Below are 20,643 nucleotides of genomic sequence, written 5' to 3'. Positions count from 1 at the left end.
CGCTGCGACTTATCGCCTCCCCCATCCCTGCCGCTCGGTTTTCTGTGTGTACAACCGGCACACCTTCTCAGGTGGATGATGACTATCCAGAACCCCAAGAAGTCTTAGTAAAGAAGCCTGCTTGCAGTTTGGTAGATAATACTCTGGCGCTGTGATTGCCCCCTTATGGCTCTGGCTGCCTGTCAGTGGAGGGGGATGGTCTGCAGCCTGCTAATTTTGATCAGTCCTTTTTTCTGTGCACAGTCCTGGCGGTGTCTTAGGTTAGAGCTTTTTGCATGGTAGCTATCCCACAGTCTGATTTGCTAGCCCAAGTTAGTTCGCTCTGATTACACTAGGGCCATTCAGGCCTGATCCTTACTCTAAGCAATGCAGCCCACACCTCCCTGCCCAGCCCCCACTTGCTAGTGGTGGATGCAGGCATCTGTGCTGCTTCTCCGTTGGGGGAGTTACCATTTGGCTCATAATCAGTGGGTTTTAATTATTTATTTATTTTTCCTCCCTGTTATATTGCCCTCTGTGCTTCCAAGGCTTGCCACAGACTCGGCACTGAGAGTGTTACCTGCTGTTTGGAAACTTCTCTCTTTTTAAGACTCCCTTCCTGAGACAGAGCTCCATCCCTACCTCTTTTGTCTCCTTTTTGTCTTTTATATTTTTTCCTACCTCTTTTTGAAGACAATGGGCTGCTTTTCTGGGTGCCTGATGTCCTCTGCCGGCATTCAGAAGTTGTTTTGTGGAATTCACTCAGCGTTTAAATGTTCTTTTGATGAATTTGTGGGGGAGAAAGTGGTCTCCCCGTCCTATTCCTCAGCCATCTTAGGACCACCTAACCTAAACTTTTCCAGAGAATAGAAAAAGAGAACATTTCAGATCATTTTATGAGGTTTTATGACCCTCATTTCAGATCATTTTATGAACTTTTCAGATCATTTTTATGAGGTTAGCATAATCTTGATGTCAAAACCTGTCACACATATTAAAAAGAAGAAAAAGTATAGGCTGATTTTAAAACAATAGGTGAAAAAATCTTTTTAAAATTGTCAAGTTAAGCAACTTATAACAAGGATAATCTATCATGAAGAGGCTGAGCTTATTTTGGAAATGAAAAGAGGTTCTACATTTGAAAGCCATCAATGTAATTCACCTCATTAACAGAATAAAGGAAGAAAAATATACTATTATCACACTTGATTCAGAAAAAGCATTTGATAAAATCCAACATCCATTCATACTAAACTAAAGTATAATTACTAGCAAACCAGGAACAAAATTTCTCAAGTTAAAATGTTAGAAAATTTTCTTTATAAGATCAGAAATTATACAGGAATGCAGACTAACACTGTCATTATATTAAACATTGCACTGGGTGTCTGGTAAGTGTTATAAAGCAAGAAAAAAAAGAATAAGAATAGAGGGAATAATACTGCTATTATTAAATGACAATTTCATACATGAAGATTCAAAAGAAAATATGGACAAATCATTAAGGTAATAAATGTACTCAATAGAACTACGGTTACAAGGCCAATGTCTAAAAATTACATTCTTTATACTGCTGCTGCTGCTAAGTCGCTTCAGTCGTGTCTGACTCTGTGCGACCCCATAGACAGAAGCCCACCAGGCTCCGCCATCCCTGGGATTCTCCAAGCAAGAATACTGGAGTGGGTTGCCATTTCCTTCTCCAATGCATGAAAGAGAGAAGTGAAAGGGAAGTTGGTCAGTCGTGTCCAACTCTTAGCGACCCCATGGACTGCAGCCTACCAGGCTCCTCCATCCATGGATTTTCCAGGCAAGAGTACTGGAGTGGGGTGCCATTGCCTTCTTTATACTAGTAGCAAATAAATAGAAAATGAAATTTTAAAATAGATATACTTTGCAATAATACCAAAAATATGAAATATCTAAAATAAATCTATAAAAACATATGTAAGAACTAATAATAAAGTCAAAAGCATTCTAAGAGTAATTTTTAAAGGATTTACATACTTATATAAGATTTAATATATATGCACATATAAATCATTCAAGTAGATTTTTAAATGCATAAAGCAAAGACTAACAGTGTTCATCTCAGTAGTCAGACTACAAAACATGGCTCTTCTCATACATTTTAGTATTTTCTGAAAGTTTTAAAATAAGATGGTCATGTTCATGAATTAGATAACTCTCTATCATGAAGATCATTATCAGTAATTTCTTCTTAAAATGGTCTATTTTCAATGCAGTATCAATAAAAAATCAAGCTGTCATCAAGGGAATTGACAAGCTTATGCTAAAGTTTATATGAAAACTAAAATGGTGAAGAATATTCAGTAAAAATATTGGGAATATTGAGTAACAGTAAGAAATTATTTATCAGATCAAGTTGTAATTTTTTTAAAGAAAACAATGGAGCACATGGAAGATTGTACTGGGAAACAGTCTCATAATTTGAATTAAAAAAATCATAAACAGAATAAAAGTAATATCCATAAAAGAAAAGACTGCCAAATTAAACTGTATTAAAAGTAACAAAATCTGTTTTTTAAAAGATATCTTTAGAATAGTGAAAAGGCAAGCCATAGCATGGGGAGATAAGATTCACTGTACTTAAAACCAGCTAGTGTTTCACTTTTTGAATTTATAAAGACTTCCTAACAGTAAAAAAGATGACTCATATTCCAATAGAAAAATAAAGAAAACATGAATAGCACTTCACAAAAGAGGATATTCAAGTAGATAATAAGTATTTTAAAAGATCCTAAGCCTTAGATTTAAAGGAACTGAAAATTAAAAATGCGATAATATTACAACTATACACATACAAGACTGGTCAAAAAATTGATAATACCAAAAATATCATATGCTATCATTTACTTGTGGAATCTTTAAAAATGGTACAAATGAACTTATTTATGAAACAGAAATAGACTCACAGACTTGGAAAACAAACCTATAGTGTGTAACAAAAGGGAATGTGGTAGGGGATAAAAGAGGAGTTTTGGATTAACATATTCAGACTACTATACATAAAATAAAAAACTGGACCTATAGTAGAGCACAGAGAATTATATTCAATATCTTGTAATATCCTATAATGGAAAAGAATTTGAAGAAGTATATGTATAAATTGGTACAGACACTGTGGAAAATAGTTTGTCAGTTTTTACTTAAAAATAACCTTGCCCTAAGACCAAGCAATTCCGTACTTAGGAATATATTCAACCGAAATACATGCTTATGTGTAATAAAAAGATTTTGCAAGAAAATAAAGAAGATATTAGAGAAGGAAATGGCAACCCATTCCAGTATTCTTGCCTGGAGAATCCCACAGACAGAGGAGCCTGGCAGGCTACAGTCCAAGGGGTTGCAAGAGTTGGACACAACTTAGCAACTAAACCACCACCAGCACCAAAGATGTGGTATATACATACAGTGGAGTATTATTCGATCATAAAAAAGAATGAAATAATACCATTTGCAGCAATGTGGTCATACAAGAGTGTTATACTGAGTGAAGTAAGTCAGACAGAGAAGGAGAAATATCATATGACATCCTTTATATGAACAATTGATTGTGGAGTAAATGGTGATCTCCTCCCAGAGGGCTTATGCCATACCCAGGTCTACTGCATCCAGAGCCCCTGCCCCTACAGCAGTCCACTGCTGACCCATACCACTGCAGGAGACACTCAAACACAGTTCTGGTTCAGTTTCTGTGCGGTCTCTGGGTCCTGGTGCACACAAGGTTTGTTTGAGCCCTCCAAGCATCTCTGGTGAGTATGGTGTTTGATTCTAACTGCAATTTTTCCCCTCCTACAGTCTTGCTGGGGCTTCTCCTTTGCCCTTGAACATGGGGTATCTTTTTTTGATGGTATCCAATATTATCCTGTCAACACCCATTCACCAATGAGTTGTTTCCCCACCATTAACTCCACCACAGGCCTGCCAGAACTTACACAGGACTGGGGAAGCAGACTCTTGGAGGGCACAAACAAAAGCTTATGCACACCAGGACCCAGGAGAAAGGAGCAGTGACCCCACAAGAGACTGACTCGGACTTGCCCATTAGTGTCCAGGAGTCTCCAGCAGAGGTGTGGATCAGGGGTGGTCTGTTGCAGAGTTGGGGGCACTGAGTGCAGCATTGCCTGCATGGGATCTTTTGTTTGTTTGTTTGTTTGTTTGTTTGTTTGGTTTTTTTTGAGCCTTTATTTTATTTATTTTATTTTTTTAATTAATTTTTTAAATTTAATTTTAAAATCTTTAATTCTTACATGTGTTCCCAAACATGAACCCCCCTCCCACCTCTCTCCCCATAACATCTCTGTGGGTCATCACCATGGACCAGCCCCAAGCATGCTGTATCCTGCGTCAGACATAGACTGGCGATTCAATTCTTACATGATAGTATACATGATAGAATGTCATTCTCCCAAATCATCCCACCCTCTCCCTCTCCGAAGAAGATCATCATTATCTTCATTACCTCCACCAGAGTTTGGCCTCAGGTCAAACAACAAGGAAGAAACCCAGCACCCCCCATCAACAGAAAATTGGATTAAAGATTTACTAAGCATGGCCCTGCACATCAGAAAAGACTGTTTCCCCCTCAGTCAGTCCCTGCCATCAGGAAGCTTCCATGAGCTTCTTATTCTTCTCCACCAGAGAGCAGACAGAAAGAAAACCACAATCACAGAAAACTAACCAATCTGATCACATGGACCACAGCCTTGTCTAACTCAATGAAACTATGAGCCATGCCATGTAGGGACACCCAAGATAGACGAGTCAGAGTAGAGAGTTCTGAAAAAAGTGGTTCACTGGAGAAGGGAATGGCAAAGCATTTCAGTATTCTTACTTTGAGAACCCCATGAACAGTATGAAAAGGCAAAAAGATAGGACACTGAAAGATTAACTCCCCAGGTCATAGGTATCCAATATGCTAATGGAGCTCAGTGAAGAAATAACTCCAAAAAGAATGAAGAGATGGAGCCAAAGCAAAAACAGCACCCAGTTGTGGATGTGACTGGTGATGGAAGTAAAATCTGATGCTATAAGACCAATATTGCAAAGGAATTTGGAATGTTTGGTCCATGAATCAAGGCAAATTGGAAGCAGCCCAACAAGAGATGGCAAGAGTGAACACTGACATTTTAGGAATCAACAAACTAAAATGGATTGGAATGGGTGAATTAACTCAGATGAACGTTATATCTACTACTGTGGGCGAGAATCCATTAGAAGAAACAAATCGCCAGTCTAGGTTCGATGCAGGGTGCAGGGTGCTTGGAGCTGGTGGACTGGGATGACCCGGAGGGATGCTGTGGGGGGGGGGCAGGAGGGAGGTGGGAAGGGGGCTCAGGATTGGGAACACATGTACACCCATGGCAGATTCATGTTGATGTGTGGCAAAACTTTTTAATTCTATTATTAAGATTAGAAAATTTAGTAAAATAAAAAGAAGAAAAAAAAAGAAGAAGAAATGGAGTAGCCATCATAGTCAACAAAAGAGTCTGAAATGCAGTACTTGGATGCAATATCCAAAAAAAAGAGCATGATCTCTATTCGTTTCCATTCAATATCACAGTTATCCAAGTCTAGAACTAACACCCAAAAAAAGATGTCCCTTTCATTATAGGGGACTAGAATGCAAAAGTAGGAAATCAAGAGATACCTGGAGTAACAGGCAAATTTGGCTTTGGAGTGCAAAACAAAGTAAGCCAAATGTTAACAGAGTTTTGCCAAGAGAACGCACTGTTCAGAGAAAACACCCTCTTCCAACAACACAAGAGAAGACTACACATGGACATCACCGGATTCAGCTTGATTATATTCTCTGTAGCCAAAGATGAAGAAGCTCTATAAAGTCAGCAAAAACAAGACCGGGAGTTGACTGCGGCTCAGATCATGAACTCCTTATTGCAAAATTAAGACTTAAAAGGAAGAAAGTAGGGAAAACCACTAGACCATCCAGGTATGACCCAAATCAAATCCCTTATGATTATACAGTAGAAGTGACAAATAGATTCAAGGAATTAGATCTGATAGAGTGCCTGAAGAACTATGGATGGAGGTTTGTGACATTGCACAGGAGGCAGTGATCAAGACCACCCCCAAGGGGAAAAAAGGCAAAATGGCTGTCTGAGGAAGACTTACAAATAGCAGTGAAAAGAAGAGAAGCAAAAGACAAAAGAGAAAAGAAAAGAAAATATATACACAACTGAATGCAGAGTTCCAAAGAATGGCAAGGAGAGATAAGAAAGCCTTCCTCAGTGATCAATGCAAAGAAATAAAGGAAAACAATAGGATGGGAAAGACTAGCGATCTCTTCAAGAAAATTAGAGATACCAAGGGAACATTTCAGGCAAAGATGTGCACAATAAAGGACAGACCTACAGAAGCAGAAGATATTAAGAAGAGGTGGCAAGAATACATAGAAGAACTATACAATAAAGATCTTCATGACATAGATAACCATGATGGTGCAATAACTCACCTAGAGCCAGACATCTTGGAATGAGAAGTCAAGTGGGCCTTAGGAACCATCATTATGATCAAAGCTAGTAAAGGTGATGGAATCTCAGTTGAGCTATTTCAAATCCTCAAAGATGATACTGTGAAAGTGCTGCACTCAATATACTGGCAAATTTGGAAAACTCAGCAGTGGCCACCGGACTGGAAAAGGCCTGTTTTCATTCCAATCCCAAAGAAAGGCAATGCCAAAGAATGCTGAAACTACTGCACAATTGCACTCATCTCACACGCTAATAAAGTAATACTCAAAATTCTCCAAGCCAGGCTTCAACAGTACATGAACCTTGAACTCCCAGATATTCAAGCTGGTTTTAGAAAAGACAGAGGAACAAGAGATAAAATTGCCAATATTTGTTGAATCATCAAAACAGCAGGAGAGTTCCAGAAAAACATCTATTTCTGCTTTGTTAACTATGCCAAATCTTTTGACAGTGTGGATCACAACAAACTGTGGAACATTCTTCAAGAGATGGGAATACCAGACCAGCTGGCTTGCCTTGTGAGAAGTCTGTATGCAGGTCAAGAAGCAAGACTTAGAACTGGACATGGAGCAACAGACTGGTTACAAATCAGGAAAGGAGTACATCAAGACTCTATACTGTCACCCTACCTATTTAACTTATATGCAGAGTACATCATGTGAAATGCTGGGTTGGATGAAGCACAAGCTGGAATTAAGATTGCTGGGAGAAATATCAATAACTTCAGATATGCAGATGATACCACCCTTATGGCAGAAAGCAAAGAAGAACTAAAGAGCCTCTTGATGAAAGTAAAAGAGAGTGGAAAAGTTGGCTTAAAACTCACCATTCAGAAAACTAACATCATGGCCTCTAGTCTCATCAATTCCTGGCAAATAATTGGGGAAACAATGGAAACAGTGAGAGACTTTATTTTTTGGGCTCCAAAATCACTGCAGATGGTGACTGCAGCCATGAAATGAGAAGACACTTGCTCCTTGGAAGAAAAACTATTTACCAACCTAGACAGCATATTAAAAAGTAGAGACATTACTTTGCCAACAAAGGTCCATCTAGTCAAAGCTATGGTTTTTCCAGTAGTCATGTATGGATGTGAGAGTTGGACTATAAAGAAAGCTGAGTGCCAAAGAATTGATGCTTTTGAACTGTGGTGTTGGAGAAGACTCTTGAGAGTCCCTTGGACTGCCAGGAGATGCAACCAGTCCATCCTAAAGGAAATCAGTCCTGAATTTATTCATTGGAAGGACTAAAGCTGAAGCTGAAACTCTGATACTCTGTCCACATGATGGCAAGAACTGACTCATTGGAAAAGACTCTGATGCTGGGAAAGATTGAAGGCAGGAGGAGAAAGGGATGACAGAGAATGAGATGGTTGGATGGCATCATTGACACGAGTTTGTGTAAAGTCTGGGAATTGGTGATGGGCAGGGAGACTTGGTGTGCTGCAGTCCATGGGGTCGGACACGACTGAGTGACTGAACTGAACTGATATGCAGAATCTAAAAAGAAGTGATACAAATGAACTACTTACAAAACACTAACGGACTCACAGACTTTAAGTAGGAGCTTGCCAGGGGGAAGGATGGATGGACGGTATATTTACGGACTTTGGGATGGGCATATACACACTGCTTTATTTTAAATGGATAACCAACAAGTACTTACTATATAGCATTTGGAACGCTGCTCAATGTTATGCAATAAGCTGGATGAGAGGGGGAATTTGGGGGAGAGTGGATACTTGCATTTGTATGACTGAGCCCTTTCACTATTTACCTGAAGCTATCACAATATTGTGTGTTAATCGGCTATACCTCAATACAAATTTTTTTTTTTAAAGGAAAAACAGAATATGCATTGTTGCATTTATTCTAGTTATAAATTAGAAATAATTCAAATATCAATCAACAGAAGAATAGATAAATTATGGCATATCCATAAAACGAGATAGTATAAAAATGGAAAGATACAGCTACATCCAATAACATTAATGAATTTTATGTTGAACAAAATGCAAGCCACAAAAAAGTAAGTAGTAAATTATTCTTTCACATAATCTTTGAGAATAACCAGTGAGAGTAGAATTCATGATCGTAATTACCAAGAAGAGTATATTATTAAGAAGAAAGAAGTATGAGGAAGTCCTCCAGGGACTAATAACATTCTATTTCTTCTAACATCAACACTGAAAATAGAAGAGGCTCTCAGGGCCTGCCACATATTGGATACTGATACAGGAATGTTCTTTACTCTCCTGTGCATGGCAATCAGGACTGCTCATTGTACAGCCTATAACATAAGGACAAAAGAGTGAGGCTACATGTCTTGCAAGGCATTTAAGCTCAAGGTCCCAGGTTTGGTTGCCTCCTATCCTGACACGATCTAGTCAGTCAGTCTTTGTTAAACCTGTGGTCAAGATTCAACACTGTGTGGTGGCTTGGGTCATCAGAACATGCATCAGAAGGGGCTTCCCATATGGCAGAGACAGTAAAGAATCCATCTGCCAATGTAGGAGACTCAGATTTGATCCCTCGATTGGGAAGATCCCCTGGAAAAGGAAATGGTGACTTGCCTTGGTATTCTTGCCTGGGAAATCCCATGGACAGAGGAGCCTGGAGTTGCTACAGTCCAGTTCAGTTCAGTTGCTCAGTCGTATCTGACTCTTTGAGGCCCCATGAACCGCAGCATGCCGGGATTCTCTATCCATCACCAACTTCCAGAGTTTACTCAAACTCATGTCCATCAAGTCGGTGATGCCATCCAACCATCTCATCCTCTGTTATCCCCTTCTTCTTCTGCTTTCAACCTTTCCTAGCATCGGGGTCTTTTCCAGTGAGTCAGTTCTTGGCATCAGGTGGACAAAGTATTGGAGTTTCAGCTTCAGCATCAGTCCTTCCAATGAATATTCAGGACTGATTTCCTTTAGGATGGACTGATTGCATCTCCTGGCAGTCCAAGGGACTCTCAAGAGTCTTCTCCAACACCACAGTTCAAAAGCATCAATTCTTTGGCACTCAGCTTTCTTTATAGTCCAACTCTCACATCCATACATGACTACTGGAAAAACCATAGCTTTGACTAGATGGACCTTTGTTGGCAAAGTAATGTCTCTACTTTTTAATATGCTGTCTAGGTTGGTCATAGTTTTTCTTCCAAGGAGCAAGTGTCTTTTCATTTCATGGCTGCAGTCACCATCTGCAGTGATTTTGGAGCCCCCCAAAATAAAGTCCCTCACTGTTTCCATTCTTTCCCCGTTTATCTTCCATGAAATGATGGGACCAGATGCCATGATCTTAGTTTACTGAATGGTGAGCTTTAAGCCAACCTTTCCACTCTCCTCTTTCACTTTCATCAAGAGGCTCTTTAGTTCTTCTTTGCTTTTTGCCATGATGATGATATCATCTGCATATCTGAGGTTATTGACATTTCTCCCAGCAATCTTGATTCCAGCTTGTGTTTCATCCAGCCTGGCATTTTGCATGATGTACTCTGCATATAAGATAAATAAGTAGGGTGACAATATAGAGCCTTGATGTACTCCTTTCCTGATTTGTAACCAGTCTGTTGTTCCATGTCCAGTTCTAAGTCTTGCTTCTTGACCTGCATACCGATTTCTCAAGAGGCAGGTAAGGTGGTCTGGTATTCCCATCTCTTGAAGAATGTTCCACTGTTTGTTGTGATCCACACAAAGTCTTTGGCATAGTCAACAAAGCAGAAGTGGATGTTTTTCTGGAACTCTCTTGCTTTTTCAATGATCCACATATGTTGGCAATTTGAATTCTGGCTCCTTTGCCTCTTCTAAATCTTGCTTGAACATCTGGAATTTCATGGTTAACGTACTGTTGAAGACTGTCTTGGAGAATTTTGAACATTACTTTCCTAGCATGTGAGATGAATATAATTGTGTGGTCGTTTGAGCATTCTTTGGCATTACCTTTCTTTGGGATTGTAATGAAAACAGACCTCTTCCAGTCATGTGGGCTCTGCTGAGTTCTCCAAATTTGCCAGCATATTGAGTGCAACACTTTCAAAACATCATCTTTTAGGATTTGGAATAGCTCAACCTGGGCTATAGTCCATGGGGTCACAAAAGTCAGACACGACTTAGCAACAAAAGAACCACATGCATCTGAGTATCTGAGTTCTCTACAATGAAGCTGCAGTTACCCCTCATCTGGATCCTTTAATCTAGGTAAGTCATTAATTTGGATACTTTCTATTTATCTTTTTACTTGATTTTAATGTAAAAAAGTTTAAGAAACCAAAACCACCTGTAGGCCCTAGCTTTAAATATGTCTATAATTTCTAGCTTTATTCCTAATTTAATTTCTCAGGGGAGTTTTATGTTTCTTGTGTCCATACGCACAATACAAGTTAGCTATATTTTCAGCCCTTCATTACAGCCTTTGTCACTTGAGTGGTCACAGTTTTCCACAAGGAAGCATTTTTCTTAACTCACAGGACTTATGAGAAATTTTTTTAAAAATCAAGAGGTACAGAGTTGAGTAGGAGATACAAGGCTATTGGGTAAGCTCATTCGCTAAGTACTCATTCTTCCACATACCAGCTTAAAGGTACAAGTGATTCATAATCACACCCCTGCAGAATTTCAGATTTCTACATGCTGTGGAGTTGGTTATCTGAACAAGTCCTGATACTGATTGTAAAATCCCCAAACACCAATTGCATATATGATCATAATAATTTTTACATTTCTTGTCATTCATGATGAAGTGCAGGCCACTTGAAATCAGTTTGGTTCCTAGCAAATGTTGAAAAAAATTAACAACATAAATAAAATGAATTAAAATAGAGTGTGTTTATTTTTAACTTATCTAATTCTGACACATCAAGGATTCTCCCTGGGTAAACACAGGGAGGCCTGGAGTGCTGCAGCTCATGGGGTCACAAAGAGTCAGACACAACTGAGCAACTGAACTGAACTGAACTGAAATAAAAGCTTAGAGCTCATTATGTCTAGGGTGGTATACATCTTGTTTCTCCTAAGACAGCCCCAGTTTACACATGCTGTCCCATGTACTTATTAATGTTATCTATTTCACTTTTATTTAGTTATTGTTTAAAGCTTTATTTTTTAATTAATTTATTTTAATTGGAGGCTAATTTCTTCACAATATTGTAGTGGTTTTTGCCATACATCGACATGAATCAGCCATGGGTGTACATGTGTTCACCATCCTGAATCCCACCTCCCTCCCCATCCCATCCCTCTGGGTCATCCCAGTGCACTGGCTTTGAGTGGCCTGTTTCATGCATCAAACTTGGACTGGTCATCTATTTCACACATGGCCATATACGTGTTTCAATGCTATGGCCTCAAATCGTCCCACCCTAGACTTCTCCCACAGAGTCCAAAAGTCTGTTCGTTATATCTGTGTCTCTTTTGCTGTCTCACATATAGGGTCACCGTTACCATCTTTCTAAATTCCATATATATGCGTTAATACACTACATTGGTGTTTTTCTTTCTGACTTACTTCACGCTGTATAATAGGCTCCAGTTTCATCCTCCTCATTAGAATTGATTCAAATGTATTCTTTTTAATAGCTGAGCAATATTCCATTGTGTATATGTACCACAGCTTTTGTATCCATTCATCTGCTAATGGACATCTAGGTTGCTTCCATGTCTTAGCTATTGTAAACAGTGCTGTGATGATCACTGGGGTACATGTGTCTCTTTCAATTCTTGTTTCCTTGGTGTTTTTACTTAGCAGTGGGATTGCTGTGTTGTATGGCAGTTCTACCAGTTTTTTAAGGAATTTCCACACTGTTCTCCATAGTGGCTGTACTAGTTTGTATTCCCACCAACAGTGTAAGAGGGTTCACTTTTCTCCACACCCTCTCCAGCATTTATCGTTTGTAGACTTTTGCATAGCAGCCATTCTGACTGGTGTGAGATGGTATCTCATTGTGGTTTTGATTTGCATTTCTCTGATAATGGAGGACATTGAGCATCTTTCCCTGTGTTTGCTAGCCATCTGTACATCTTCTTTGGAGAAATGTCTGTTTAGTTCTTTGGCCCATTGTTTGATTGGGTCATTTATTTTTCCAGAATTGAGCTGTATGTGCTGCTTGTATTTTTGAGATTAATTCTTTGTCAGTTGCCTCATTTGCTATTATTTTCTCCCATTATGAAGACTGTCTTTTCACCTTGCTTACAGTTTCCTTCATTGTGCAAAAGCTTTTAATTTTCACTAGATCCCATTTGTTTATTTTTGCTTCTATTTCCATTACTCTGGGAGGTGGATCAGAGAGAATCCTGCTGTGATTTATGTCAGAGAGTGTTTTGACTAAGTTTTCCTCTGTGAGTTTTATAGTTTCTGGTCTTACGTTTAGATCTTTAATTCATTTTGAGTTTATTTTTGTGTATGATGTTAGAAACTGTTCTAGTTTCATTCTTTTAAAAGAGGTTGACCAGTTTTCCCATTACCACTTGTTAAAGAGATTGTCTTTTCTCCATTGTATATTCTTTCCTCCTTTGTCAAAGATAAGGTGTCCACGGGTGTGTGGATTTATCTCTGGGCTTTCTATTTTGTTCCATTGATGTATACTTCTGTCTTTGTGCCAGTGCCATACTGTCTTGATGACTACTTTGTAGTATAGTCTGAAGTCAGGCAGGTTGATTCCTCCAGTTCCATTCTTCTTTCTCAAGATTACTTTAGCTGTTTGAGATTTTTTTTGTATTTCCATACAAATTTTGAAATTATTTCTTCTACTCCAAAAATTACTGTTGATAGCTTGATAGGAATTGCATTCAATCTATAGATTGCTTTAGGTAGTATACTTATTTTCATATATTGATTCTTCCAATCCATGAACATGGTATATTTTCCATCTATTTGTGTAGTCTTTGATTTCTTTCATCAGTGTTTTATAGTTTTCTATATATAAGTGTTTTGTTTCTTTAGGTAGGTTTATTCCTAAGTATTTTATTCTTTTCGTTGCACTGGTGAATGGAATTGTTTCCTTAATGTCTCTTTCTGTTTTCTAATTGTTGGTGTAAAGGAATGCAAGGGATTTTTGTGTGTTGATTTTATATCCTACAACTTTACTATATTCATTTATTACCCTAGTAATTTTCTGGTGGTGACTTTAGGGCTATGTAGAGGATCATATCATCTGCAAAGAGTGAGAATTTAACTTCTTCTTTTCCAATCTGGATTCCTTTTGTTTCTTTTTCTTCTCTGATTTCTGCGGCTAAAACTTCCAAAACTATGTTGAATAGTAGTGGTGAGAGTGGGCACTCTTGTCTTGTTCCTGACTTTAGGGGAAATGCTTTCAAATTTTCACCATTGAGGATAATGTTTACTGTGGGTTTATCATATATGTCTTTTATTATGTTCAGGTATGTTTCTTCTATGCCTGCTTTCTGGAGAGTTTTTATCATAAATGGATGTTGAATTTTGTCAAAGGCTTTCTCTGCATCTATTGAGATAATTATATGGTTTTTATCTACTATTTATTTGATAATGTGGTGTATCACATTGATTTGTGAATCTTAAAGAATCCTTGCATCCCTGGGATAAAGCCCACTTGGTCATGATATATGATATTTTTAATATGTTGTTGGATTCTGTTTCCTAGAATTTTGTTGAGGATTTTTTCATCTACGGTCATCAGTGATATTGGCCTATAGTTTTCTTTTTTTGTGGCATCTTTGTCTGGTTTTAGTATTAGGGTGATGGTGGCCTCATAGAATGAATTTGGCAGTTTGCCTTCCTCTGCAATTTTCTGAGTTTGAGTAGGATAGGTGTTAATTCTTCTCTAAATTTTTGGTAGAATTCAGCTGTGAAGCCTGGGCTTTTGTTTGTTGGAAGATTTTTTATTACATTTTAGATTTCTGTGCTTCTGATGGGTCTGTTAAGATTTTCTATTTCTTCCTTGTTCAGTTTTGGAAGGTTATACTTTTCTAAGAATTCATCCATTTCTTCCAAATGTCCATTTTATTGTCATACAGTTGCTGATAGTAGTCATTTATGATACTTCCTATTTCTGTGTTGTCTGTTGTGATTTCTCCATTTTCATTTCTAATTTGTCGATTTGTTTCTTCCTTTTTTCTTGATGAGTCTGGCTAATGGTTTTTCTATTTTATTTATCTTCTCAAAGAACCAGCTTTTAGTTTTGTTGATTTTTACTATAGTCTCCTTTGTTTCTTTTTTCTTTCTTTCTTCCCTAATTTTTATTTCTTTCTTTCTACTAACCCTGGGGTTCTTCATTTCTTCTTTTTCTAGTTGCTTTAGGTGTAAAGTTAGGTTATTTATTTTATTTCTTTCTTGTTTCTTGAGGTAAACTTGTATTGCTGTGAACCTTCCCCTTAGCACTGCTTTTACTGAATCCCATAGGTTGTCATGTTTTCATTTTCATTTGTTTCTATGCATATTTTGGCTTCTTCTGTGATTTGTTGGTTATTCAGAAGTGTGTGTTTAGTCTCCATATGTTTGTATTTTTAATAGTTTTTTTTTTCCTGTAGTTGACATCTAATATTTCTGCATTGTGATCAGAAAAGATGCTTGAAATGATTTAAATTTTTTTGAATTTTCCAAGGCTAGATTTATGGCCCAGGATGTGATCTGTCCTGTTGAATGTTCCAAGTGCACTTGAGAAAATGGTGAAATTCATTGTCTTTGGGTGAAATGTCCTATAGCTATCAATTAGGTCTAACTGGTCCATTGTATCATTTAAAGTTTGTGTTTCCTTGCTAATTCTCTGTTTGATTGATCTATCCATAGGTGTGAATGGGGTATTAAAGTCTCTCACTATTATTGTGTTACTGTTAATTTCCCCTTTCGTACTTGTTAGCGTTTGCCTTACATATTGCAGTGCTCCCATTTTGGATGCATATATATTTGTAATTGTTATATTTCCTTCTTGGATTGATCCTCTGACCATTTTGTAGCATCCTTCTTTGTCTTTTTCATGGCCTTTATTTCAAAGTCTATTTTATCTAATATGAGTATTGCTACTTCTGCTTTCTTTTGGTCTCTATTTGCATGAAATGGAGAAAAAATTCTTTTTCCAGCCCTTCATTTTCAGTCTGTATGTGTCCCTTGGTTTGAGGTGGTGCAGTATATATAGGGGTCTTGTTTTTGTATCCATTCAGCCAGTCTTTGTCTTTTAGTTGGGGCATTCAACCCATTTACATTTAAGGTAATTGTTGAGAAGTATAATCCCGTTGCCATTTATTTTGTTGTTTTGGGTTCAAGTGTATAAATTTTTTCTGTGTTTCCTGTCTGGAGAAGATCCTTCAGCATTTGTTAAAGAGCTGGTTTGGTGGTGCTGAATTCTCTCAGCTTTGGCTTGTCTGTAAAGCTTCTGATTTCTCCTTCATATTTGAATGAGATCCTTGTTGGGTACAGTAATCTGGGGTTGTAGGTTTTTCTCTTTCATCACTTTAAGTATGTCCTGCCATTCCCTGCTGGCCTAAAGAGTTTCTATTGAAAGATCAGCTGTTATCCATAAAGAGATCCCCTTGTGTGTTATTTGTTGCTTTACCTTTGCCACTTTAAATATTTGCTATTTGTGTTTGATCTTCATTAATTTGATTAATATATGTCTTGGAGTTTTGCCTTGGGTTTACCCTGTTTGGGACTCTCTGGGTTTCTTGGACCTGGGTGGCTGTTTCCTTCCCCATTTGGGGGAAATTTTCAACTATTATCTCCTCAAATATTTTCTCATGTCCTTTCTTTTTGTATTCTTCTTCTGGGACTCCTGTGATTCGAATGTTGGGGTGTTTAACATTGTCCCAGCAGTCTCTGAAGTTGTCCTCATTTCTTTTAATTCTTTTTTCCTCTCTGCTTCATTTATTTCCACCATTCTATCTTCTACCTCGCTTATCCTATCTTCTGCCTCATTTATTCTACCGTTGCTCCCTCCAGAGTGATTTGATCTCAGTTATTTCATTATTCATTATTGATTGACTCTTTTTTAAAATTTCTTCTAGGTCCTTGTTAAACATTTGTTGCATCTTCTCAATCATTGTCTTTAGTCTATTTATCTGTAACTCCATTTTGTTTTCAAGATTTTGGATCATCTTTACTATTATTATTCTGAATTCTTTCTCAGGTAGACTCCATATCTCCTCCTATTTTATTTGGTTTGGTGGGCATTTATCATGTTGCTTTTCCTGCTGAATATTTCTCTGCCTTTTCTTTTTTTTTTTTTTAGATTGCTATGTTTGGGGTGGCCTTTCTGTAGGCTGGAAGAAGTTTGTGGTTCCTCTTTATTGTGGAGCTTGCTCCCAGTGGGTGGGGTTGGACTAGTGCTATTTCACTTTTCAAAGGCTAAGTTTGAACAGAAGTCTAAAGTAACTCCCTCTCCTTTTCAGACCCAGTGGCTAATATTGGCATCTTCTTATGGTAAAGGCAGATAGCACAGCCACATGCATAACACCTCCATAGCTTTGGATCATACTATGATGAATAACATTCTGTTGAATAAAGCAAGCCACATAAGAATTCCAAGTTAAGGGGCTGAAAAACATACCCCTTCTCTTGTAGAAGGAGCTGCAAAATCATATGGCAAAGAATCTGAACATGGGGAGGGTGTAATCTATTACAGCTTTCCATAATTGCAAATAATTACCACCATGCTTGAGAAACCCATGAATGAGACTTCTTACACTGCAAGCTGGTTACCTTACATATTTTCATGTTACACTCTAATGTCTTTCAGAGAATCATGTGTGAGGAACTTAATCACAAGCTGAAGTTCTCCAGTTTTTATAAAGCCTTTAAGCTTATGAGATAGTAGTGACAGTGGCAGATGTTTAATGTTTTCCTCTGGGAACCCTGTCCCTAATTCTATACACCAATTGCACATGAGTGGGACTGACAAGTCCTTGAATTATGTGCAAGCCCAACTTTACTTCTCATGTCTATTCCAGAACACTCATTTTCCCCTCAGCTGTTCTGACCAGCAACAGAATCAGAGCCAGAAGTCACTAGGCACAGCCTGAGGGACAGAAAGTAACACTTTTCCTTTAAAACAGAACAGAATTGGACAAGGTTGATAGGTTTCCCCGAAGCTGTATAAACCACGTACCACTGATAACTGGGGAAATTTTCATGTTCAATTCACAGAAATGTACCAGAGACCAGCAAAATTCCAGCAGAACATGGTAGTCTCCACCACAGTGTAAGGAGCTGAATTTACCTATGTCCCCAGGCCCACGTGCTGTATGATTTTTATTTGGTCCTTGAAGTGGGAGACTCTCCAACAGGGCAGGCCTTCTCTAGCAAGAGCTGCCATTTTTAGCTCCTCTTGCTATTTCCTACCCATGGGGAAGATAAAATAATGTGTGTATATCTAAGATGTCAATTTTGAAGGCTCTGAAAAATGAGGTGAGTATATAGTGGCCCTCATAGCTGATCAATCTACTTCAACAGACAGAAACAATTACCAAAACCTATCACACAAGCTTCTTAACCTCATCCATCAGAAGGCAAACAGAATGAAAACCACAATCACAGAAAACTAACCAAACTGATCATATGGACCACAACTTTGCCTACCTCAGTGAAACCATGAGCCATGCCATGTAGGGCCACCCAAGATAGATGGGTCAGATTGGAGAGTTCTGACAAAACGTGGTCCACTGGAGAAGCAAATGGCAAACTGCTTCAGTATTCTTGCCTTGAGAACCCCATGAACAGTATGAAAAAGCAAAAAGGTATGACACTCAAAGATGAATCCCCCCAGGTGCCCACTATGCTACTGGAGAAGAGTGGAGAAACAGCTTCAGAAAAAATGAAGATGGCTGAGCCAAAGTGGAAACAGCACCCAGTTGAGGATGTGTCTGGTGGTGAAGGTAAAGTTGATGCTGTAAAGCACAATATTATATAGGAACCTGGAATATTAGGCCCATGAATGAGGGTAAGTTGGAAGTAATCAAACAGGAGATGTCAAAAGTGAACATTGACATTTCAGGAATCAGTGAACAGGACTTCAGTGAACAAGAGTGAACACTGACATTTTAGGAATCAGTGAACTAAAATGGGTGAATTTAATTCAATGACCATTATATCTACTACTGTGGGCAAGAATCCCTTAGAAGAAATGGAGTATCCTTCATAGTCAAAAATGTGTCAGAAATGCAGTACTTGGTGCAATCTCAAAAACAACAGAATGATCTCAGTTCATTTCCCAGGCACACCATGCAATATCACAGTAATCCAAGTCTATGCCCCAAACACTGATGCCAAAGAAGCTGAAGTTGAATGGTTCTATGGAGACCTACAAGACCGTATGGAACTAACACCAAAAAAAGATGTCCTTTTCATCACAGGGGACTGGAATGCAAAAGTAGGAGGTCAAGAAATATGTGCAGTAAGAGCCAAGTTTGGCCTCGGAGTACAAAATGAAGCAGGGCAAAAGCAAATTGAGTTTTGCCAAGAGAACCTGCTGCTCATAGCAAACTTCCTCTTCCAATAACACAAGAGACAACTCTACACATGGACATCACCAAGTAGTCAATACCAGAATCAGATTGATTATATTCTTTGCAGCTGAAGATGGAGACACTTTATACAGTCAGCAAAAATAAGATTGGGAGCTTACTGGGGCTCAGATCATGAACTCCTTATTGCCAAATTCAGACTTAAATTGAAGAAAGTAGGGAAAATCACTAGGCCATTCAGTTCAGTTCGGTTCAGTCTCTCAGTCATGTTTGACCCTTTGTGACCCCATGAACAGCCACATACCAGGCCTCCTTGTCCATCACCAACTCCCAGAGTCCACCCAAACCCATGTGACCTAAATCAAATCCCTTATGATTATGCACTGTAAGTGACAAACAGATTCAAGGAATTAGATCTGACAGACAGACTATGGATGGAAGTTTGTAACACTGTATAAGAAGCAGGGATCAAAATCATCCCCAAGGAAAAGAAATGCAAAAGACAAAATAGTTGTCTGAGGAGGTCTTACAAATAACTAAGAAAAGAAGGAAAGCAAAAGGCAAAGGAGAAAAGGAAGGCAATACCCATCTGAATGCAGAGTTTCAGAGAAGAGCAAGGAGAGATGAGAAAGCCTTTTAAAGTGAACAATGCAGAGAAATAGAGGAAAACAATAGAATGGGAAAGACTAGAGATCTCTTCAAGAAAAGTAGAGATACCAAGGGAACATTTCATGAAAAGATAGGCACAATAGATGACAGAAATGGTATGGACCTAACAGAAGCAGAAGATATTAAGAGGTGGCAAGAATACAGAGAAGAACTATACAAAAGAGATCTTAATAACCAGGATAACCAAGATGGTGTGAGCACCAGAGTCAGACATCTTGGAGTGCGAAGTAAAGTGGGCCTTAGGAAGCATCACTACAAACAAAGCTAGTAGAGGTAATGGAATTCCCACTGAACTATTCAAATCCTAAAAGATGACACTGTAAAAGTGCTGAACTCAATATGCCAGAAAATTTGGAAAACTCAGCAGTGGCCACAGGACTGGAAAAAATCAGTTTTCATTCTAATTACAAAGAAGGATAATGTCAAAGAATGTTCAACTATTGTAAAATTGCACTCATTTTACCATGCTGGCAAAACACTGCTCAAAAACCTTCAAGTTAGGCTTCAATAGTGTGTGAACAGAGAACTTTCAGATGTACAGGCTGGATTTAGAAAAGACAGAGGAACCAGAGATCAAATTGCCAACATCCGTTGGATCACAGAAAAAGCTGAACAATTCCAGAAAAACATCTACTTCTGCTTCAAAGACTACACTAAAGCCTTTGACTGTGTAGATCACAACAAACTGTGGAAAATTCTTAAAGAGATGTGAATACCAGACCACCTGACCTGACTGCTGAGGAATCTGTATGGAGGTCAAGAAGCAACAGTTAGAACTGGACATGGAACAACAGACTGGTTCCAAATTGGGAAAGGAATACATCAGGGCTGCATATTGTCACCTTGCTTATTTAACTTATATGCAGAGTATATCATGAGAAATGCTGGGCTGGATGAAGCACAAGCTGGAATCAAGATTGCTAAGAGAAGTATCAATAACCTAAGATACACAGATGACAGAAAGCAAAGAGGCATTAAGGAGCCTCTTGATGAATGTGAAACAGGAGAATGAAAAGTTGGTTTAAAACTCTACATTCAAAAAACTATGATGATGGCATCTGGTCC

This window comes from Capricornis sumatraensis, chromosome 2 (assembly GCF_032405125.1).
Source record: "Capricornis sumatraensis isolate serow.1 chromosome 2, serow.2, whole genome shotgun sequence".
In the NCBI taxonomy this organism is placed as follows: domain Eukaryota; kingdom Metazoa; phylum Chordata; class Mammalia; order Artiodactyla; family Bovidae; genus Capricornis; species Capricornis sumatraensis.
Note: the sequence above shows the minus strand (reverse complement) of the source record.